A 24,590-nucleotide genomic window follows, 5' to 3' on the forward strand; every position below is an offset into this window, starting at 1 on the left:
GAAAAAGCATATGATAAAGTACAGCACCCATTTATGATAAAACACTCAACAAAGTGGTAATAGAGGGAGCATAACTCAACATAACAAAGGCCATATGCAAGAAACCTACAGCCCACATCATACCCAATGGGCAAAAACTAAAACTTTCCCCCTAAGATCAAGCACAAGACAAGAAAAAGAAATAAAAGGCATCCAAATTGGGAAGGAGGATATAAAGCTGTTTGCACATGCCATGATTGTGTACATAGAAAACCCTATAAGCTCCACCCAAAATCTCTTCAACCTAATAAATGAATTTGGCAAATAGTGGGATACAATGTCAACATTTAGAAATTGAAGGCATTTTTGTATACCAACAATGAAATATCAAAAACATAAATTAGGGGAAATCCCCATTTACTATAGTAACAAGAAAAATAAAATACTTAGGAAGAAACCTAACCAAGGAGGTAAAAGACCTGTACTCAGAAAACTACACAACACTGAAGAAAGAAATTAAGGAAGACACAAATAAATGGAAGCCTATACTGTGTTCATGGACTGGAAAAATTAACATCATTAAAATGTCCATACTACCCAAAGTGATCTATAGATTCAATACAGTCCCTATTAAAGTGCCAATGACATATTTCACAGATATAGAACAAACATTTCAGAAATTTATATGGAACCATAAATAACTCCAAATAGCCTCAGAAATTTTGAAAAAGAAGAACAAAGTAGGAAGGATCACAATACCTGATATCCAACTATATTACAAGGCCACTGTAATTTAAAAAGTCTGGTACTGGCATAAGAACAGACACATGGAGACACATAGAGAGCCCAGAAATAAACTCATGTCAATACAGTTAATATTTGACAAATGGGGCAGGAACACAAAATGGAGTAAAAATAGCTTCTTCAACAAATGGTGTTGGCAGATCTGGACAAGTACATGCAAAAAAATGAAACTTGACCACAAACTTACACCATACACCAAAATAAACTCAAGATGGATAAAAGACTTAAACATAAGCCATGACACCATAAAAGTCCTAGAGGAAAACATAGGCAGGAAAATTTCAGATATACCACTCCGCAATATTTTCACTAATATATCTCCCAGAGCAAGGAATATAAAGGAAAGTATGAAGAAATGGGACTACACCAAACTAAAAAGCTTTTTCCCTGGCTGGTGTGGCTCAGTGGATTGAGCACTGGCCTGAGAACCAAAAAGTTGCAGGTTCAATTCCCAGTCAGGGCACAGGCCTGGATTGCAGGCTAGGTTCCCCAGTTGGGGGCATATGAGAGTCAGCCAATCAATGTATCTCTTGCACATTGATGTTTCCCTCACTCTTTCTCCCTCCCTCCACCCTCTTTTAAAACATAAATAAAACCCTTAACAAAATGCTTATGCACGGCTAAAGAAAGCATCAACAAAATGGAAGTGGAACTAACCACATGGGAAAATATATTTGCCAATGATACCTGAGACAGAGATATGATCTCCAAAATATATAAAGAACTCACATGATTCCACACCAGTAAGACAACCCAATTAAAATATGGGCAACCTACCTAAACAGACCTTCTCCAAAGAGAATATACAGAGGTCCCAGAGACACACGAAAAAATACTCAACATCACTAGCCATTAGAGAGATGCAAATTAAAACCACAATGAGACATCATCTCACACCAGTCAGAATAGCCATAATATACAAATCAACAAACAACAAGTGCTGGCAAGGTTGTAGAGAAAAGGGAACCCAAGTACATTGTTGGTGGGAATGCACAAGGGTACAGCCACTGTGGAAAACGGTATGGAATTTCCTCAAAAAAAACTAAAGATGTTGCCCTTTTAATGTTCATAGTTTTGATCTTCTTTTTCTTAAGTAATCCCCTTTAACATTTCATGTAATAATAGCTTAGTGATGATGTATTCCTTTAGCTTTATCTTGTCTTGGAAACACTTTATCTGCCCTTCCATTCTAAATGATAGCTTTGCTCGATAGAGTAATCTAGGTTTTAGGCCCTTGCATTTCATCACTTTGAATACTTCTTGCAGTCCCTTCTTGCCTGCAGTTTCTTTTGAGAAATCAGCTGAAAGTCTTATGGGAACTCCTTTGTAGGTAACTATTTTTCTCCTGTTGCTTTAAAATTTCTCTCTAACTCTTTAACTCTTTCTCTTTAACTCTTGGCATTTTAATTATGACATGTCTTGTTGTGTTCCTCTCTTTGGGTCTAACTTGTTGGGGACTCTGTGCTTCCTGGACTCCCATGTCTACTTCCTTCACCAAATTAGGGTAATTTTCTTTCATTGTATTTTCAAATAAGTTTTCAATTTCTTGCTCTCCCTGTTCTCCTTCTGACACCCCTATGATTCAGATGTTGGGACATTTAAAGTTGTCCCAGAGGTTCATAAGCCTATCCTCATTTTTTTAAATTCTTTTTCTGCCTGCAGTTCTAATTGAATGCTTTTTCCTTCTTTGTGTTCCAAATTGTGGGCCTGATTCTCACTTTCTTCCTCTCCACTCTTGGTTCCTTGTAGATTTTTCTTTATTTCACTTAGTGTAACCTTCATTTCTTCCCTTATGTTTTTGCCATGTTCAATGAGTTCTTTGAGCATCCCGATCACCAGTGTTTTGAATTCTCCAACTGATAGGTTGTTTATCTCTGTTTTGTTTAGTTCTTTTTCTGGGGGTTTGTTCTGTTCTTTCATTTGACCATATTTCTTTGTCTCCTCAATTTGGATGCCTTCCTGTGTTTGTTTCTATGTATTAGGTAGAGCAGCTTTGATTCCCTGTCTTAGAAAAGGCACCTGTAAATTGTGTGGGATGGAGCCTTAGGTAATCAGCAGGCCAGGGCAACCTGCTTCACTGCTTTGTGGTTCTAGGTGGGGGTAGGGCTTGGAGAGGAAACAATGCTGCTGCCTGGCTTCTGGAGGTTTGCCCAGCACTTGACCCATTTCTAGTCACCTCACCCACTTCCTGTATGTGATGGCACCATTCCTGGTGTTGCCCTGGTAATGAATCCCAGAGTGGGTGGGTTTGAGTATGTACTAAGTCCCTGTGGGCACTTTAAATGGACTCTCCTGAAAATCCAGCAGTTTCTTCCACCATCCCAACCCCCACTGATTTTTACAGCCAGAAATTTTGGAGATTTATCTTCCTGGCACTGGAACCCTAGGCTGTGTGGTCTGGCCTGGGTCTGTGATCACTTGCTCCAGAAGTATCCCTCCCAATTTTTATCTACCACATGTGAGTGTGGGACCACCCATTTTGCCGCTGCCCTCACGGCTTCTCCTCCCATCTCCACAACACCACCCCTCCTACCCATCTGGATGAATGTGGCTTCTTTAAATCCTTGGTTGTCATCCTTCCATCCAGCTCAATTTGCTAACAGTTCTGGTTGTTATTTGTTTTGAGATATAGCTGTAATTGTCTCTGGGGTTGCACGAGGATGAAAAGTGCATCTGCCTATGCCTCCATCTTGACTGGTAGTCCTAAAAAGTGGATACAACTTAAATGTACATCAGCTGATAGGTGGGTAAACAAATGTGGTATATCCATACAATGGAATATTATTCAACCATAAGAAGGAATGAAATATTGATATATCCTAGAAAAGAGATGAATTTTGAAAACACTTTACTAAGTGATAGAACTTAGACACAATGTCTCATATTATACAATTCTATTTATATAAAATGTCCAGAATAGACTAACAAAAAGGCATTGAGTAATTCATTGTTTCCAGTGACTATGGAGAGGAGAATATAGTGAGTAATTGCTAATAGGTATGATGTTTCTTTTGGGATGATGCAAATATTCTGAAATTAGATAGTGGTGGTATTTGTAAAACATTATGAATATACTAAAAATCACTGAATATCACTAAATTGTACAATTTAAAATAGTGAGTTCTATGGTATGTGAATTATACCCCAAAAATATATCTTTTTTTAGATGGTTATCAAACTCCTTATAAGAGTTCTCCAGAGTAAACATGTCCAGTCCCTTCAATTATTCCCCATGGCATTAATTCAAGTCCCTACATATTGATGACTGTTTTTCTATAAGGATATTTCTAAAAATTTAATCTGAGACAATGAGAGAGTACAGTACTGGTCTGACCAATGTTAAATAGCATGAAACTAATATTTATAGTTTCATACTCTGTATTTCTGTTAATATAGATAAAGATTATTTTGTATGTGCTCATCATTTTAACTTGTATTGACCTTACAGTCATGTTAAATCTTAAAGTCATTTTTCACATATCATCCATTCTATACTTGTAAGATTTGCTTTTTAAACATAACTGTGTAGGAGTTTCCATTTATGCCTAAAGAAGTTTACTTTTATTTTGGTCCATTATTTTAAATTTCTGAGTTATTTTTAGATTCCTATGTTATCATCAGGTACACAAGGTATCCCTTCCTGTCTCCTATGAGTTTCCCATTTGATCAGCATATACTAGTGTCCGTATCCAGGTCATTAACAGGCAGATAGCAGAACCTTACCATAACCACTTCACCACTTTCTCCAGGTGACCAGCAACAGCTCACTGATTAGTGCTCTTTCATCATTTGGGGGCATAAGCTAGACTATGATGTAACAAATAAACCTCAAATCTCAGTGACTCAAGACACAGTGGGAGGAAAGAAACATTATATCCTGAAATTAAACTAACTTACAATATTTTTTTTAATTACTCCCATTTGGGCCATTAATGGTATTTGGGCAAAAAATTCTTCATCGTGATGGTTGACTCAAGCATTACAGAATGGTTGGTATCTTAAGAGCCCATCCATTAAGAGCCACTAGTTCTCTCTGGTCATGAAAAACACAGCCGCCCACATTTCAAACTGCCCCTAAGAAGGGACTGAGACCTGCTCTCAGCTGAGATGCTCACACATCCCCACCTTGCCCAGCATCAGGACAAACTTAGGCACCCCTTCTCCTATGTTGCCAACTGTTATATCTCCCTTTAAACTTCTGTTCGATTTTATGATTGGATTATTTTGCTATATCCTTTTATTATTTATTGCCATATCTATTGCCGTTTTTGTGGAGGGGAGAATGAATAAATAAAGAATAAATTTTCTCAAATTCATCACTTACATGCAACACAAGAGACATAAAATAATCCAAATGAAATTAGGGGAGGTAAGCATTGTCATAGAGGAATCACTCAGTTCAGAAAAAAAATAAAACTAAAATCTTTTTTCCTGTTGGGACAGGACAATTCATTTATTTAATTAACTAGCCTATTAATTACTATATGCTAGGCATTGTGTTAGATGCTGGATATATGGACATAAATACAACACAGTCTCTGCCTTCATGGGGTATTTGATCTAATTATAGAGATAGAAAAGTGACAAACCAATTACCATGCAGTGTGTCAAAAGGTGACCAAGAGCCTTAGGGACACGCCTGATAGGTCAGTGTGCTCTGTTTCTGCAGCTATTTAGGGACACTTTGAAAGCCCTGATAAATAACTGGCCCAAGTGTGGGCTTCCAGCAACTCCTCATCCCAGTCATGGCAGGGACCTTGGAGAGCAGAAGAAAGCTGCCAAGTTGCCGAAGGTCATGATCATACCTTACATTACAAACACAGGTTAATAGAAACCAGCATGCAGCTGGTGCCAAAGCACAATGTACTGTGTGACGTGACAAGACGGTCATTGCTTATCTTCCTCATTAGGCCAGCTGACACATTAGCCTCTCTGTTGCTTAATGACACAGTTGTTATTGTTGCTTTCCAAAATGAAGCATTGCATGGATATACAGACACATGTGCAGAAAATATTTACGGCCTCTTCCAATGCAATATGTCTCAAGGCAAACTTTTCCACTCAATGCATTCACTATGTCACTCCACCCATGCACCTCCCATTTGCTAAGAAATAAGCATCCAGGAATGGCAACGTGACCCTATAAAGACATAAAATGCACACTGTGAATAATACATCCTTAAAAATGAAAGGCTGTGTACTTGCAAGTACTTAAATCTGTTCAAATTTCAGATTTCTCCTGCTTGAAATGTGGACGCTGACTGTGATTCTTCAGAGCCTTGCTCTAATTCAGGCTTCAGACATGCTGAGAAATGACCCAATAATCCAAGAGAAAGATGAGCCCATCTATTCTCTGAATTTTCAGAAACCAAATATGTGTATGCACTAAAAGAACAAGAATATAACAGCTTCTCATGGTGGCCTATGGTGTCAAGAGTTTCCAGCCCAGAATCTGGGATCAGTAGCCACCTTACCAATGACTTCGTCTATGGATTGATCCCTTGTCCCTCAAGGAGCTTTATGGTAACATCACAGAGCCCATGCAAAGCAGGAAGCTGAGTGTATGTGTGTATGTACTTACGTGTGTCCCTCCTCTGGTATGAAGCCTGTATTTGTAAACTCTCAGAGCATAAACAGAAAAGGAAATTTATTCAAATGAGAATAAGGAATTACAAAGTGCTTTGTAGACTATAAAACACATGATAATGATAGTTGTGAGTTGCCGTTTTATTATTATGCCATTTGAAATCTTTGCTTGTCACAATTGTGTAATCATCATCAACATAAAAAAAGGGGAATTTTCATTATTTAAAAAGCTGCAAGTTGAGTTCCTCTTAGGTCAAGAGAACTATCTTTGTTAAAAAATATACCTTATGGGACATTTTGGTGTAGAAGGTAAAGCCCTAAGGAGACAAAGAAACAAAGATAAGGAAAGAAGCAATCAGAAAACCAAGATGGGGACAGGCATGAAGGCTGGGAACTGGGGAGTTCAAAGAATTTTTAAGAACTGGATATCTTATACTTAACTTTAAGTTCTGTAGTGCTACATTATAAATCCTTCCATTGCCCTAACACTTGAGGAAGTCCTCTGCATACCCAGCCTTATAGATGGGAGGTAATTGGGGGAGTGAAGAAATCAGAGTAACATTGAACATGGGGTGGCAATGTAGGAAAAAATTAGAAAGTGTGAGATGATGAGACAGTCCCTGGAACTGGACTTTTTTGGCTGAAGAAGGAATTCAGAGCCAATAGTTACTAGAAGAAATGTAAACTTACTCCACAGGGTCTTTTCTCCTCAGGGGGCAGAGCTAATGGAAACATTGCATGCCTGGCCCTGTTATTAATGTTTTAGCTGCAGTAGTTCATTGAATCATCACCCCAAATTTATGAAGATGTTTTTACGACCACTTTACAAAGAAACAGAGATGTTAAGTCACCTGCATCTGATCATGTAGTGAGTAAAAAGAATATGTAGGTGTGGAATATGGGCAAATAGACTCTAAGGCCTATATTTTGGTTTGTATGCTCTGAAGTCAATGCCATTTGAATCTCTAAAGTCAAAAAAACAAAACAGAAAAACACCAAAAAACACCCAGGTGATATTGGGCTTCAAATTCTTCTTATTCAGTTTTCAAACTAGTGGACTCAGGGCTGGGCCAAGTTTTGATGGTATCATGGGTCTATTGGAACTCTAAGAAACCGAATGTCAACTCATAGCTCACAAACAAGCCAGCAGTCCATGGAGAAGAGAGCCCATTAGGATGGCCTTGGTGTGAAAAGCGTGCATCATTCCCACTTGTGGGAACAAGACTAGCACTGGCCAGAGTATGAGGGGGAAACACAGGAACTGATCATGGCCCAGGAGTGGTGCAGGCAAGATCCATAAAATTCCCAAGGATGCTAATTCAAGTTTAGAGTAACCTCCAAGGTCCAGGAAGTGTTCACAATTAGGATCACTTTTCTGTGCTTGGAATGATGGACCTGAAAAACATCAGTAAGCCAGCCATTATGGGTGGCTAAGAGCATGGAGTGGTCAGTGGGAGCCTCTGTGTGTGCCCCCAAACATGAGGGAGCAAAGAAACAAATTGCATCAGAGAGATATGAGCCAGGTTGACAAAGCAATGAGGATTCAAGAAGGAAAGAAGAAAACCGGAGTACTGGGTGAGATACGTATGAGAGATATGTAGAGGGTACAGAAGTACAAGCTGGTGTCTGTGTTTGTATTCTCAACCCTTTGGCTTAGGAAGGCTGGGCAAACTTAAAGGACTCAGGCCAGAAGTGACAATAATCATTACATGGCTACATTTGATTCTCTAAGGACCCCTGCTTTGCTCAGCCTCTTACACATTCAGACTTTCCAGATTACACCTATGGGTTCATGATCAGCCATCAGCCAGGCCTTCTTCCGAAGGAAATGTCTTCTGGAAATAAAAGAAAATTTGCTTAAAACCTGTTAAGAATCCTGAGATTAAAAAAATTGGGCAGATGAAATTATAGTGTGGTGAGACTAGTGTTGTAGGCAGGAAGGTGAATCAGCCTCTTTATCGAGATGTTTTCAAGGATATATGAAGGCACAGTGCTCCCCCATACTTCTAATTACTCACTGATGGCTAAATTTGCTCCATCAACAATCTATTTTCTTTCCTATGGCCTTATCGAAAATTCTAGCACAGAGGTTTTTGGAACTTATCAATCTCCCTACCTGTAGCCTCAGCTCCTACCTAGAAAAGAGTAAAGTACCCGGGAGTGAGGGGGGTTCTCATGATTATTCAGTGCTGGGAAGAAGGGGGTGGTAGATTAGATTTGAGGTCATTTTCTTCCATTCTCCTATCTTGCCATTACTTCCTATCCTAGGGAACAATCAGATGCCATTGAATGAGCAATAGAAGCTAATATAGGTTTAATGAAATGAGGGCCTTGGATTGACTGTACTTGTTTTAAAAACTCTCTAGGCTCTGGAAGTATAATTTATTTATAACTTGCTACTCCCCAGGAAGGTAAAATAGGTGGTTTATTTATTTCTAACTTGGAGATTGAAGGACTAAGATCAATAGGCATGCTCCCATGGCAAACACTGCTTTCTGGCTATATGGACTTCAAATCCCCCTTTCCTTTTTCCTTCCTCCCACTATGAAGAGTGAAAATGCTTAACACTCAGGTTTCAAGCCTCCTTAGCAACTGAAGTTTGTGCTAACAGAATTATGCTGAGAGGCCTCTGGGAAGTACTTTTCCTTCCTTATCAAAGGAAGGAGGCCTACGGGAGAACACTATTATGCGCCCCTTATTTCTGTCCTTTGGACATGGTTAGGTGAGCATATATAGTGCCTGGGCTGTGTCAGAAAAAGAAGGCCAAAAATGGCATGACATGAGAATCTGGTATTTTGATGTCTTAGAAATGCTAAATTTACCTGGGAACCACCTCAAGATTTCTTCTCCAGAGTAAACATAAAACATATTGATTGTTTAAGGACCTCTTGTTGAGGTGCTCTGTTACTTGTAGCTGAACATATTCTTTCTGAATTCAGTTGCAGCAAATAGAGCAGGACAGATAATGTATCTGGAAATACAGAATGGCCGAGTCCAGGGCAGAGGGCAGTGAGGACGTGTAGTGTAGGCTGTGATATTGGTAATACATGCTCATTAGGTGGTGACAAGACATTTGTTTTAGACTCTTGCCTGTCATGCCTTGAGATTCAAATCACACACCTACTAAGGCTACAGTATTAAGGGAAATGGTGGGAAACCTTTAAGATGTTGGGTTATGCTGTCTATTTTTTTGCAGCTTCTAGCAAGTTCCTATGAGAAAAAAAATAAAGTAGAGAAAATCTGTCAGTAGGGAGAGGAGAAAAAAATTCTTAGATGCTCTCTGTTGGTAACCAGCAATCTAAACTAACTGAAAGTTCCATAATTTGGAGACTAGTTGGAGTCAGAAGAAGGAAAGTGCAGACATAGCAAAAGATAAGACTGACAAAATTAGAGCCCAAGCTCCCAAACTCCCTTCATTCATCATTGTTTCCCAGGCAAAGAGAACAAGCCTACTGGCAAAAGTCTGATCAAAATGGTGCTTCCCACTCAATCCTATTGTTTCTAATTGCCTCAGAGTGACCATTATTAAACTCATAAAGACAGAAGAAAAACAAAACTAGTGGATCCTTGGCCATTACAGCTTGTTGAAGAGTGGTTAGCTGACCGTCTCTAAGCTGTTAGTTCCTTTGGGATCCTATTCAGCTTTAGAGCTAAAGCCAAAGCCACACTCTTTCTGAGAAGCCTCTAATCAATGACTGAGGACAAAGTATACCAAGGAGTGTACATGAGTACAAGGCCTGGCTATTTCTGCCCAATATGAGCTCTTCTAGTGCATGATCTTTGCTCTGAAGCTTCCTGTTGAGTTAACAACGACTTTGTCAGATGTGTATCATAGTCTGAGGTCTTTCCTGCCCAATCCCTTCACTATTTCATTTAGCAGATGTTAGTTTGGTCTACATCATAGTCAGAAGGCTTTCCTTGACCTGCCATTTCCCTCTTCTTAGACAGGTATTACCCCCTTAAAAAATCTCTTGCACTGCTAATTCTGTCTCGGTATTCTGCTTCCCAAAGGACCCAAACTGACACATTTATTGGTTGCAGGAACTGACTTGAGCGAAGATATCAGAAAGCCCACTAAGATTTTGAGAGCACTGTATTTATTGCAAGATGTACCCTAAGGCTGGCCAACAACAGGCTATGGCTTGAACTCTGTTGAACTCCTAAAAAAATATCAGGTTACCAGAACCTTGATCCAAAATGAAGTGAGCTAAAATGGTTGTGCAATTTCTAAGTAGAGAATCTTCCCTAATATCTCAGTCCGTAAGGGAAATGAATAAGGAATATTTTCCAAAGAAAATAGGCTGCCAGATAGGCTAACCAAGGAATTAAATCCTCTTCATTTTCATTATTCCAGATCAAAAGAACTAGATTTGTGCTAAAGACCAGTGCCAATTATCTTTTTTCTTTTTCTTTTTGAAATCTGAGTTGCATTTATTTTCACAATATCAATGCTAAATTCAAAGTAGCAACTTCATTGAATCTAAATGTTAAGTGTTTCAAAAGTAAATGGCAATCTTAATTTTTTTAACTTATGAGTAGGACCTGCAAAAAGAGGTGGGTTATTTTATTCTACTTCTTGAGGAGAGCAGGCTTCAACCAGCACTTAAGTGCCATGAGCAAGCAAGGACAGCAAACAAGTGTCACTAGGAGTAATGCCTGTACACATCAAAATACCTACTTATTTCTACTTATATAGCAAGTCTATTATATTAAACAATCAGAATAATGGAAGCTTACATCTCATGCAACAGAATTACTAAATTAACTATACATCTATTAGAAATTTTCAACCCCCACTCCCCAAATATTTCAGCATACCTGTCAAGTACTGCAGGACATTTAGAAAAACAGAAATAAACCACACACCCAGTCTTTGCAATTAAAAGTTTTCATAACATATAAACAGTGTTCAGATACAAATTCTGAAATTCTGAACTAATCATGTTTTTTCCCAAATGTGATTTATGTAATCAAGGTGTCTTAGCCAAAGACAGGTCAAAGCTGTATGATATGTACAAAGTGACAGTAGTGATATTCCAAATACAGATTTTCTTCCTATTATGTGACAATATAACTCTTTTTTGAGTGAACATATATTTGAAAGCTTAAGGCATAAACAACCTTGTGAAGAAATTAATGTTTATTTAAAAATGTATCATCTCATAATAGGCCCCTGAATTTTCAAATTTACAAGAGAGAATACATTTACATTTCTATGAAAGGCACAGGCTTTATGTAAAAAAAAAAAAAAAAAAAAAAAAAATTTTAAACCCACCAATTTACTGTAAAAGCCATTACTTTTATTAGAAACAAATAATGCTTTTCAAGATGTTGTTAATAGGTCATAGTATAGATGTACATTTCACACAGTGTACTTTTCTCCCTTTAATTATATTCTGGTAGGAGGTAGAATATCTCCTGGTTATGGGAAGCAGAAGTATTTGGTGGATGTTGTAAGCTGGTCTCCTTGTACATAAACCATGCGTTTCCTCCCCAAAGTATCATACTCAGAAAGCTGAAGATCACAGATACATTTAGAGATCCCATACTAGTCACAGAGCCAAAATAACACATCATTTCTTGAGAATTACAAGGTGCAAGTTCCTGGACAATATTGTGACCGGCAGCTATTTTAATATCTGTAAGAGCTTTAGCCCAGGCTGAAGTGCTCACCAGCCAAAAGAAAATGGCAACAAGAGTAACAACAAAGTCAGTCATGGGAAGTTTTCAATTACCCCCATACAGGTTTATGTAACAAACACAGAGGAGAAGAGCAGCAATGAAGTAGCAGGGGTGTCCAACCTGCAGCCCAGGATGGCTACGAATGCAGCCCAACCCAAAATCATACATTTACTTAAAACGTGAGATTTTCTTGTGATTACATGTCACAATGTACTTAAGGTATGTCCCAAGACAGCTCTTCTTCTTCCAGTGTGTCCTGGAGACTCCAAAAAGTTGGACACCCCTGTTGGAAGATAAAAGCTGCAAACCTAACGTAGGATTGTGCAGAAGGGGATAATCTCCAGCAAGAACATGCTTTTTCCAATCTATACCACACTCACTTACACTGGGAAGTGCCTGAAATGATGCCTGATTCAACCTGAATGGATGACCAAAAAAATAAGTGTAACTGTTTTATTGTCAAATTCGTTTTAGTCGAACATCTCACTAGAATTTCTGTTTTTGCCCTTACAACCTCCACAGCTGGAAAAAGCAAAGATAGAAGCAATCCTCTAGAGGACCTTGATGAAGCTGAGCCGCTCCTTGAGTGGATTAAGGTTGAGCTGGAAAGAGGGCAACTTCTGAGGGAAGGAGAGAGCAACAACCAGGACTTTGGGGCAGAGGAGGGAGACTGAGGAGACAGAGCAGTCGCTTCCAGCAGACAGTGAGGAATGGCAAGAGGGGCAGCTCCGTGAGGGGGGCCCAGGAGGCTGCCAGGCAGAGTGGACTCTTTCTAGATGAAAGTTTTTACTGATCCTTCTGCATTATTGTGTTTGGATCTGGCACACTTGTTTAGCTATAGGCTGCTGTGCCATAAGAATCTACACTAAGACTTGATAGAGAAAATTACAAACCACCCAGAGATTGGAGATTTGGTGCTCGCTATGGTAACCAGTGATCCTGTGGATTTGTTCTCCCTGAGAGATTGGGTAAGGACATTTTACCTACAGTGTCTTTTGGGGAGGAACAGTGTCTGCAGATGGTGGGGAGCCAAGGAGAGGTGCTCTGACAAACACTCCAGCAGGCCATCCCCAGACAGGCCCAACTTTCTCCTACACCTTCCACAGTGGAGGCTGAAAACAGCAATGGATTTTTGCTTTGTCGATGTCCTTTGCTGCTGAGACAAAGGGGAAGTCTTCTGGGGAAGCTCCTGAGATGTCTTCCTTTGTAATAAAAGGAGAGAGGAACACACAGAGAAGTCTATTCTGTACCCCCACATTCCTTCTGAGAATACAGTCATGTTAACACTTGCTATCTGGAGCTGTAGTAGCTGTCTTGTGACAATGAGAAAGCAGGAGAATGTCAGAAACACAAATCCAGGCCCCAACATCTGGAACTACCCACTCCAGACATCTTGTTGGGTAAACGAAAATGTTTTTAGGATTTCAGTCATTGCCTGTTGAGTTTTCAGTTACCTGTAACTGAATGTGTGCTGACTGATCTAATCTCAGGCTTCTTTGAAAGAAATATTTCAATAATCATTCTTACATGAGTGTCTCTAGTTATTTTTGTTACTCATGTATATGCATCCAAAATTTAAAAAAATTAAATATATCTTCACAGTGATCACATAAAATATTAGAAAGTAAATAAAATGATTAGATTTTGAGCTCTATTGCCATAAAGTTTCATGATTACTAGTTAAGAAACATACCATCTATTCCAAATCACTGGATCAGTTGAAAATGCTAATAAAACATCCAGTCCTATGCATGAGATCCAATAGACTGTGCCTTGAGATAGTTTTGAGATATGTTTCCAGTCTTGTAGATAGTGGATGTAGCCAAAGCCCAGCAGCAGGACTTAGTCCCTGGTACTGGAAGAGGACCTTCTATTTAACCTACCTGCCACTGGATCCCTCTACCATTTTGCCGCATGAGAAGGATAGGGCTCAATAGGTACCAAAAAAAAAAAAAATGGTATAATGTATTCCTTCCAAGCATCTCTAGGGACTGGTGAGAGCCATCTGGGACACTGACTTTCTAATCCCTAATATTCATTTGGCATCATCCAGTGTGATACACTAATTTTCCATATAACAATCTGGGGTCCAGAATTGTGGGGATGGCTTGCTAAGTTCACTTTGCTACTTACTGACAGAGCAGGGGTGGAGAGTTAAACCCAGGTGTTTTGCTATCTGTCAATACCTTATTTACTGAAATTTCTTTCCAAATGTACAAGAACAAAAGTGATATCTTCTTTTGTCTCACTCCTTACAAAATATCTAACCCAGAGCTGTCATGACCATATCTAATAGGTGTTCAGAAAGGTTTTTTTTTTTTTTGAAGAAAAGAGGGAAGGAAGGAAGGAAAGAAAGAAATAAAAGGGTAAGGACCATAGTGTAGAAATGGAAGACTTGCCTTGTGGAAGCTAAAATCAGACTTGGGAATCCACACTTGTTAGAGATTTTTTAATTCCAAATTATCGCACTGAAATGAAGCAATCTATTGCCACACTATGATCCTTGGACATCACAGAAACTTGATACTTACTTAATTGACTCTTTATGGGGTCAAAACTACCACAGACATACATATTTAAATTTCTTTGCTTTTGAACAGTCACTGGAAGTGAAGGTTTCTAAAAATAGTGTTAATGGGAGGAGATGAAGAATCTTACATTTCTCAGAAGTACGAAAGAAAAGAAAATGCTACCAATAATCATTATATATGAGTTAATTAATTAATTCAATAAGCATTATAGAGCATCTACTACCTGCAAGTGAATAATTAGCATTGTGGGGGACTCAAAGGTGAACCAGACACAATATCTTCCTGCTCTCAAAGAGAATAATGGATAAGACTTGGATGTCTATATCTAACAAATAATTGCATTACAAAACTATATAGAGCTATAGATGATAGATAGATAGATAGATAGATAGATAGATAGATAGATAGATAGATATACAGATAGATATAGATACACACACGCACTTGTGAGCTCCCAAGAGAGGGCAAGTTCACAGACTTGGCATTGAGCCTTGGAGGGTGAGTGTCTCTAGCTCAGTGGATTCTCCCTCACCCACCCCTGAGATTTTGATGGTGCTTACTAGGCTTATATTGCCAGCCTGTTTTGACTTGGTAGAAGTTCTGTGATAGCAAATAAAAGACTCTGACCCAGCCTAGAGATCTGGGGTTTGTAGGAGGGTGAGACATGAGAATGGTCAGGAAAAATTTCCCTGAGAATGTGAAATTTGAGGTGACAAGAGGAAGATGAGCAGGAGATAACTGGGTGAAAGAAGAACAAAGGACATTCAACTCAGAATGTATCAGAAGGGAAAACAGCACATCTGATGACTTAAAAGCTAGGCAGCAGGACTGAGAGCAGAAAGGGAAGGGAATTTAGGGTGAGACAAACCTGGGGAGGTGGGCAGTGCCCTCAGAAGACATGCAAACAATATTTGTCTTTATCAGAAAAGAGGTGGAAAGCCACTGAAGTATTTTATTTAGGTGGAGTTTTATGTGTATTTTAAAATGTTTGTTAGTGAGTTAAGACTGAGATTATTTATTTAACCTCCAAGGAATGCTAGTAATACAATAGTTCTCAGAGAACTTTCCTTCTCCAGATTTGATGGTCTAAAAAAATCCCTCGGGTTCCCTTTTGTGTTCATCATCAGCAAACACTTGAGGAGCACTGACGTGACCTGGTTTCTGACCTGGGCTGTGTTTGTATAATGACAGATTTAATATATGCTGGCTCACGGCATCGATGCTTTATCAGGAAAAATGGAAAGTTATTCTGGGCTGAGAGGGTAAAGACATCAGTTTATGGAAAAGAGAGACTCCTTATGCACATATTCTATAAACTACAGATCAAAAGCCAGAAGAGGAGAGCCAAGCATGAATAATGAAATCACACATCCAAAAGCCCGGATGGAGTCAAACATTCTGACGGTTTCTTTTTAAGGAAAAGTTTACCTTGTGTTAAATGCTTGAAAGATAAGTGCTCTGAAGAAAGAGCAAGATAGCTATCACATTTAGTGAGATAGGTGAACTTTCAAAATTGGGTTCATTTAAATAGCATGCCCTAGAGTATTCCATCAGACAAGGAGGGTCACAATGGCTTCCACTGTATTTGAGGGGCACCTTAATCTCCAACAATTTACTTCTTCCTTAATATCTGGTGGTTAGGGACTGAGCTGACCTTACCTGAAGATTTTACTTTGGACAAAAAACCCAACCCCACATTCTAACTAAGAAAACTCCCAATGTGGTGGAATTGTCAGAAAAGCCACAATCATGCCCCATTCACTTCCCAACATATTAAGCTTCATCCCTGCCTTCTCTCCACACTCATTTCTAAATAACTGCTGATGCTTAGGTGGGGGGTTGGTCTGGTACTATCCCAGTTTTAGTACTGAAAGTCCTGCATACAAGGTGACCCCCAACCCCCACAGTCTTAAAACTGAAAAAGGCCAGCATTCATGCTGCCTGTCACATACCAAACCCAATAAGCATAGACAGGGATTGAATCTTTATGGGTACTTTATTCAGATGACTGGCAACCTAAGAAGACAGTGGGTTCATACCCTAACAGACTGTCTTAAATTCCATTTTAAAGTGGCCTTTTTTATAAGGAGAACAAAGTGTAGGTAAAGAGTTTGGAATTCAGGGAAAAGTTAACTGGATTAAGTAAACTGTAGCATTCTCTCCCTGGGCAGTGCTGTTGAGCTGTGCCCCAGACAGTGGTCTTTAGCTGCGTCCTAGGTGGTGGTCATCTCAATCTGGAGTGCTGTGAGTCAGATACCATCTTGAATTGCTTGCAAGTCTTCCTGAGGCACAAAGGTGGAACTGCTTATGATCTCCTGGAATCAGGGTGGGTCATACCTTCAGTTCCTGGAATAATAGCTTTTACATGAATTGATTACTAAGCTTATTAGCTATGAGTAAAACTAAAATTTTCCAACTCTTGAGTCCCCTATCAGTCTTAGGCAAACTGACATGTTCAGTCATCCTACCAAGTTGACGAGTACTCTCTGGTAAACACATAAAGTGACCTGTTTGCATCCCTCACACTTGACCTCTTAGCAGGTGGAGATATGGGTTAGCTCCTGTGCTTCCAGAGCACTCTTCACTCCCATGGCTTGCTTTCTTCTTCCCTCTCTCACTTCTTCTTCCTCTTCTAACCAAAGGTTACTGTTTCTCATGAGTCTGCCTTAGCCTTGTGTTTCCTCTCTCTCCACCTTTATCCTTAGTGTGTCCCCAAATTCATGTCTTCTTGAAACCTCGGAATGTGACTTTATATTTAGAACTGGGGTCTTGATAGATGTAATTAGTGAAGATGAAGTGGTACTGGGTTAGAGTGTACCCTAAATCCAATAGGACTGGTGTCCTTATGAGAAAAGGAGAGGACACACAAAGATAGACAGAGACAGAGGGAAGAAGCCATGTGAACACAGAGACTAAGACTGGAGTGACATAACTGCAAGCCAAGGAACTCCAACAATTGCCAGCAACTATCAGATGGTCAGAAGAGGCAAGGAAGCATTCTTCTTTAGAGCCATCAAAGGGAGTATGGCCCTAATAACAACTGGATTTTGGAATTCTAGCCTCCTGAACTGTGAGAGAACAAATTTCTGCTGTTTCATGCATCCCCACGTTTGTGCTAATTTGTTACTATAGCTCTAGGAAATCAATACACACCCTACTTAAGTAATTTTATTTAATCCTAGTGGTTTCAGTTCCATCTACCTGTGACATCTAGTTCTTAAGACCTAGCCTGGAGCTATCTCCTAAGTTCTAGATCTGTGTTTCCAAACACCTGCCAAAGCAGCAGGAGCAGTGGGGCTCAGTGTCCTACATGTACTGTCTGTATAATAGCTTCTACTCTGAATTTATCTCTTCCACACACCTGCTCTCCCCTCAATAATTTTTTACCTAGGTTAGTGGCATCATCAAACACCTTCCTCCCCAAACTCAAATCTTCATTATTTCTCCTCCTCCTCTTTCTACATTTATCTGCCCATCAAAACCTCAACATTTCTCCCTTAGAAACCTCTCTCTGCAGAATATTGGGTGAAGAAGAGGGTGTGTCCCGCTAGAGTCAAGTGATCTTGACAGGTCGGTTTCAGACTGAGGCAGTGGGCAGGTTGTGGGGTGATCCAGCCCACAGCCAGACTGAGTGATGGATTTGCATGAATTTCTGAGGATATACCCTACATATCACTGGTTTCACTAGCCTATGATTACAGAAAGAGGTAGTACTTCCCTTTTATAATCCAAAGTATTGTGGCAGGAGACCTCATCCTGCTTGTCTACAGGACACAGGTCTTTCTCAAAGTGTCTTTGTGTTATTTCCCGAAGTCCCTAGAGGGATGTCTCATCCGTGTTCCAAATCAAACTGGTACCTGCTGGCATCATAACGTGTGTTTATCAGGGCCATTTTGGCCATGTGTGCTCAGAGGCCATTACAAATTAGCTTATGCAAGAGAAGAGAATAATTGGCTCCTTTTTTAAGAGAGATGCTGAGGATCTTCATGTGACTGAAGTAACAATGGAAGGGATAGGGCCTCAATGACCAGAACCAGTGCTCGGTGCTTCCACATCACTTCTGTCCTCCTATCTCTCATTTCTGCTGTCTTTACTCTTCTTTATGTACTGGCTTTCTTTTCTCTCCTTGATCACATGGCATAGAACATGTCTATCTAAATCAATCCCAGGGGGAACTCAGATGAACTCTGTATGGGTCTCACACCCATGCCTGGGGCTGATCATTGTGTCCAGTGTAAGAGGGCACTATGACTAGCCAGGACAGGTTCATGTGCCCATTTCTGCAGCTAGAAGGCAAAGTCTGTTACTAGGAGAAAGTGAGTGGCAGCCAAAATCAATGGTTACCACCAGCCCTTACACAAATGTCTTTCTTTGTTGTTCCCTCCTGTGTCCATTCCCACTGCCTCCAGAGTTACATGGTAAAGCCTTGCCACTGCCATGGTCGACATGAGATAGCACAGGGGTACTGTTTAAGGCCCAAGTGAAAAAGTGCATCACCAAGGAGGCAAGAAGGGCATTATGTCCTGAGAAAATGCATAGTCTAATACCCAAAGACACTTAGTGAACTCAGCAGTTATATCTGCCAAATAATATGAGAGGAAGTAAGATGAAGTAAGATAGTGACAACATCCAGGGTGTGCATCTAGGTGATGAGAATGGGAAAGTTACTAGAATCAGGAAGGTCAAGGACTGTGTGCCAAAGCTGGCCTTATAGACTGCTGTTCAATTAGCACCAAGTGAAATAGAGAGTTGGGAACTCAGAGATTAAACCAGACAGTGAATCTTATTGGCCAGGATGGCTTTTGAAAGGTGAGTGTGTCCTTACAGGGCTGAATAATCCAAGTGAATAAGCCAGTTGGCTCTAAACAGATTCAAGATTCTGTAACTTTAGAAGCCCTGACTCCTCATGTCTGTCACAAAGCAGCAGGTCATGGGGGCTCCCCTGGAATCCCATTGCAAGTGTTTGCCTTCTGCGTTCAGGCCCCGTTGCCACTTCTTATCAGCAACAACAGGGCAGCACAATGACCCACTGGATTAAGGACTGCAGAAGCCAGGTGGATGAAAGTGGAGGTGTGAGTAGCACCGCTTGCTCCTGAAGTGGGGGCCCTGGGACCACTCTTTGGCCTGGGTCAGCTGGCACAAAATGTGAGGCTGGTGGTTCTGCACAGCCCATCTGGTCCAATGAGTCTGAGACTGTTGGCCCAGCCTTTGCCTGAGCCTTGACTGCAGCATGTCAATGGAGCCAAAGTTAGCAGCCAAGGCTGCTTAAAGAGACCATTTAGACTTACATTCACTTGTGGTATGAAATACAAATGACTATTTGCTGAGAATGGCTTGGGGAATAGAAGTTTGTGTTTTGACAGAGTATAATTAACACATCATCTACACAAAACCCAAAGATGGACCCCGCAGCACCACTGTGATTACTCCTAGGAAATGCACTGTAATTGTATTGTCCCATGCAAATGCACTGGGACAAGTGTTTATGTGTCTGGATGAATGTCAAGGCAGATTAAGAAGTGCTTATGCCAGAGGCGGCTTCCCTGACCAGCATTAAGAGGCAAGAGGTGAGAGAAACTAGAAGGGGCTGGTTAAGTAAGTAATTCCTCATCTATACAATACAATATACAACAGAACATGATGAACAATTGGGAATTATATCACAGAAGCTCTTATAACAATATGGAAGATTTCCACAAGATAATGTGAAAAGAGCAGAATATAAAAACTGAGGAAACATTGTAATTTTAGGACCCTCAAATGTTTATTACTTTGTTGGCTTTTTTGGTATTTCCAAAATTTCTTTTTGAACCTGGGTTACTTGTATAAGAAGAAAATCTCAATTGCATTATTTGAAAAAACACCATGTAAAGGTCAGAAGGACATTTTTCAAGCTAAGAGATTTCTTTTTAATTATTGCTACCCTTTCCATCCCATTCCCTAGCACTGAATCCTTCCCAGGAATATGTCAAGTCAGGAAATCCTTTCCCCTTTTCTGCCCCTATGAGGGGACAGAACGTCCCAGGGTCTAATCCCATATGAGAGACACACACAGTAAAATCCCACACATACACACACAGTAAAGAGAGAGTCATCTCAATGGGAACTTGAAAAATAAACTCTTTAACTTAATGGTGTTCTATAAAAACTGATTATAAAAGAAATATGTGAATTATAACAAAAGCAACAGCACAGTGGCTGGCCATCTGTTATGAATGTTGTAGAGGAGATTTCTGGAAGGAAATTGAGCTAAATTATCTCTAAGAACTCCTCTGAATTCCAAATTCTGTGAAATACATGTGAGCTATAATAAAAGGAAGTATGGGGGGTGGTGAGAAAACACTCTTTTAAATGGTTGGGACATGACATATATTTTCCTTCAACATACACTCTGTGACTTGTGGCACCACTACCAGCCTCACATTGGTAAACTGGACCTTTTATTATGTTCCAAAAAACTCATCCTGTTCATAGTTTCTTTCTCCCTGAAGAAAACCTGGTATCTGTATGTATCTCTCCCTCTCTCTCTTTCTCTCTCTCTCTCTCTCTCTCTCTCTCTCTCTCTCTCTCTGTCTCTCTCTCTCTCCCTTGAATAGTTCTGATGGTGACCCCTCCCTTCCCTCTCCCAGTCTGCACAGCCTGAATTGTGGTGAAGCTTAACCACCAGATGCTCAAAGGACAGCATCCTCTCTGAAAGGGCTCAACATCCCTCTGTCGCATTCTTCTTCTCTTCCTCCCTGGCAGAGGCATTAGATCCCACACAGCTGGGGCAGCTTCTCGGTGGACAAGGCAATGGAAAAGAGAGCAAGCTCTGGCAGGGTAGTGCCTCACACCATACTATGTATCCATTTCAGGCCAAATATGTTCATGTATAGTATGTGTGGGTTTTAGGAGTTATTAATAGAGCTAAACAGGATTTGTTTTTTCCTGGCATGTTTGTGTGAAAGGAAGGAAAAAGAGTGAACTGATACTGGCTGGAAGCCAAGAGGCACATCTTACCTCATCTCACTCTTCTTAAGCACTCCATTCTACAGGGCAAGGATGGTGACTCTCAAATGCCTTGCCCAGCATTACTGGACAGCAAGTGGCAAAGCAAGGGTTAGAATCGGATTTGTCCATTTCTTACAGTTTATTTAGCCTATTGGAAAATATAAGATTTAAAATTTTTCTTTCAGGTGTCACATCACTTGAAAAAAAGTGATCAGTGGATACAAAGGTTATACTTGTACCTCAACATGATTTCAGTTTAAATTTCAAGTTACATGTCATTAAATTGTATAATTTAGAATATGATCATACTTCTATATTAACAAGGTAGTCACACTCAGTAATGCTTACAAATGAACGTAAATGAGCCATTTAATTTAAACAAGATAATTCAAATATTTACTTTGCCTAAAGCTCATAAAATGCCATTTTATTAAATCATGTTTTTATTTATGTAAGATGACTATCATATCAAAGCTATTTTACTGTTATAGCAGTTAAAATGGTATAATGTATTATTATCAAATTATAAACATAATGAAAATACTTTTTAGAATACAGTATATTTGACTACATGAATTTTTACTCATTTCATAAATACCAATGAAGCCTCCATTAAGTTCTAGGAATCTGGGAAGCAACAGATACCCTCCACTGTGCAATTGAAGGGAGACAGAGATTATGGGAGGCTGGATAACGTCCCCCCAATGATATCAGGTCTTAATCTCTGGAACTGATAAATGTCACCTTACCATTCACCCCAAGGGAGAGGGTCTTCGTAGATGTGATTAAGCTAAGAGTCTTGACATGGGAAGATTATTCTTCTAAAAGGGAAGCAGAGGGAGATTTTGACCCAGTCTCACTGAGGAGAAGGTGATGAGAAGATGAAGCAGAGAGAGGTTGGCCTTGAAGATTGAAGTGAAGCAGCCCTTTAAACGTTACCCAGAAAGGGGCCCATACAGTGTTGTTCCCAGTTCTCACATAACTTAAAGGAAAACTTTCACAGTGTCCAGAGCCCTTGATGTCAGCAAGTGAAGGAAGAGAATGTCTTCAAATTCCTTGCAGCAGGAACCCACTTAGGTGGCACCAACCTTGACTTCAGGTGGAGCCATATGTCTACAAAAGGAAAAGTGATGGCGTGTACATCATAAATCTGAAGACAACCTGGGAGAAGCTTCTGCTGGCAGCTCTTGCCATTGCTGCCCTTGAAACCCTGCCGATATCAGTGTCTGTGTCCAGGAACACCGGCCAGTGAGCTGTGCTGAAGTGCTGCTGCCCTGGAGCCACTCCTACTGCTGGTCACTTTGCTCATGGAACCTTCACTAAGCAGATCCAGGCAGCCTTCCAGGAGCTGAGACTCCTGGTGGTCACTGGTCCCAGGGCTGACCACCAGCCTGTCACAGAAGCATCTTATGTCGGCCTGCCTACCATCGCTCTGCTCCATGCAACCGACTCTTCTCTGCTCTGTGGACATTGCCATCCTCGCACCACATCAAGGAGCTCACTCAGGGGTCTGATGTGGTGGGTGCTGGCCTAGGAAGTCTGAATGGTACCATCTCCCATGGTTGCCCATGGGAGATCATGCCTGATCTCTGCTTCTACAGAGATCCTGAGGAGACTGAAAAGGAAGAGCAGGCTGCTGCTGAAGAGGCTGTGACCAAGGAGGCAGTTCAGGGCAAATAGACCGCTCCAGCTCCTGAGTTCACTGCTACTGAACCCAGGTGGCAGACTGGTCAGAAGGCATGAGGGTGGCCTCTGTGCCTGGCCACCAGTTCTCTACTGAAGACTGGAGCTCCAGCTGCCACGGACACTGGCCTGCAGCTCCACTGCTCCAGCCAGTGAGTGGGTAGGAACAACCAGTGAGTGGTCTCAAGGTGTTCTTACCCAGATTCTTAAACAGAAAATGGAAATAAGGTTGATGGAAAATAAACAGTTTCTAAAAGTTAAGAAAAAAAGAAGGAGAAGTGGTGCAGCCACAAGCCAAAGAATGCCAGCAACCACCAGAAGGTAGAAGAGGCAGGAATAGATTCTATACAGTCTCTGGAGGGAGCATGACACCTTGAATTTGGCCCAGTGATGCTGATTTTGGAGTCTGAGCCTGCATAACTGTGAGAGAAGAAATTTCTTTTGTTTGAAGTCAGAAATGTGTGGTAATTTGTTTTAGCAGCAATAGAAAATAATACATACACTTAAACATTATTACATCAGTGGTGTTTGATAAAACTGGGAGGTGTGGTCAATGGTGACTTGAGGGGCCACTATAAAAGACACAGTTCAGGCAGACCTGTCTGCAAGTGAACATTTCAGCAGGGCCTGTGAGCCTGGAGCAGGAGCAACACAGACAGGGACTGCTGGCAGGCACTCAGTGGCTTGCATGTAGGCAGCAGGGCCGCATGAGTAGGGGGAACAAGTGAAAAGCCAGACATTGAAGCAAGGCAGACCAGGGCCAAGGGTTATGAGATGTTGTCAGAGAGACTGACTGGAGCCACTTCATGTAAGGTTTGTTGGTCAGAGTAAGGCGCATGGATTTTAGGAGGAGATAATGTGATCTACTTTACATTATGTACAGATCTCCATGTAAAGGATGGATTGTAAGGCACAAGGGGAAAAGGGGAAAAGCAGTGAGAAGGCTAGTGTAGAATTGCAGCAACTCAGAGCAGAGATGCTGGTGGCCCCCTCTTGTTCCGGAGACCTGCTCCTCCTCTGGGCACCCCTACTTCAATGGAATGACCACTGTCACCTGAAGCCCTATGGCAATGAGTTGGGTGATTCTCTCCATGTTTCCCTCTCCTGATCCCTCTCCACTGCTTGCCATCACATAAGAACAGGGGGCCTCTGAGTCCATAACATCACAACCCACCTTCGTCTTTCTAGTGCCACTGACCTACTTTTGCTCAGGCCCTCATTGTGTTTTGCCTGGATGGATAGATTAGAGCACATGGTTGTACCCTGGGTCTTTCACTTATTAGCTATGTGACCCTGGACAAGTAACTTAACTTCTCTGTTCCTTAGTTTCATTAT

At 40.7% G+C, this 24,590-nt stretch overlaps 2 pseudogenes; one reads left to right on the forward strand and one right to left on the reverse strand.

Annotated features, from left to right (window-relative positions):
* Nucleotides 1–11,758: 11,758 nt before the first annotated feature.
* LOC112311530 (synaptophysin-like protein 1 pseudogene) lies at nt 11,759–12,087 on the reverse strand (annotated as a pseudogene).
* An 887-nt stretch (nt 12,088–12,974) lies between these two features.
* On the forward strand, nt 12,975–23,580 carry LOC112311522 (small ribosomal subunit protein uS2-like; annotated as a pseudogene).
* The last annotated feature ends 1,010 nt before the right edge of the window (nt 23,581–24,590 follow it).

Source organism: Desmodus rotundus, chromosome 13, assembly GCF_022682495.2.
Source record: "Desmodus rotundus isolate HL8 chromosome 13, HLdesRot8A.1, whole genome shotgun sequence".
Classification (NCBI taxonomy): Eukaryota; Metazoa; Chordata; class Mammalia; order Chiroptera; family Phyllostomidae; genus Desmodus; species Desmodus rotundus.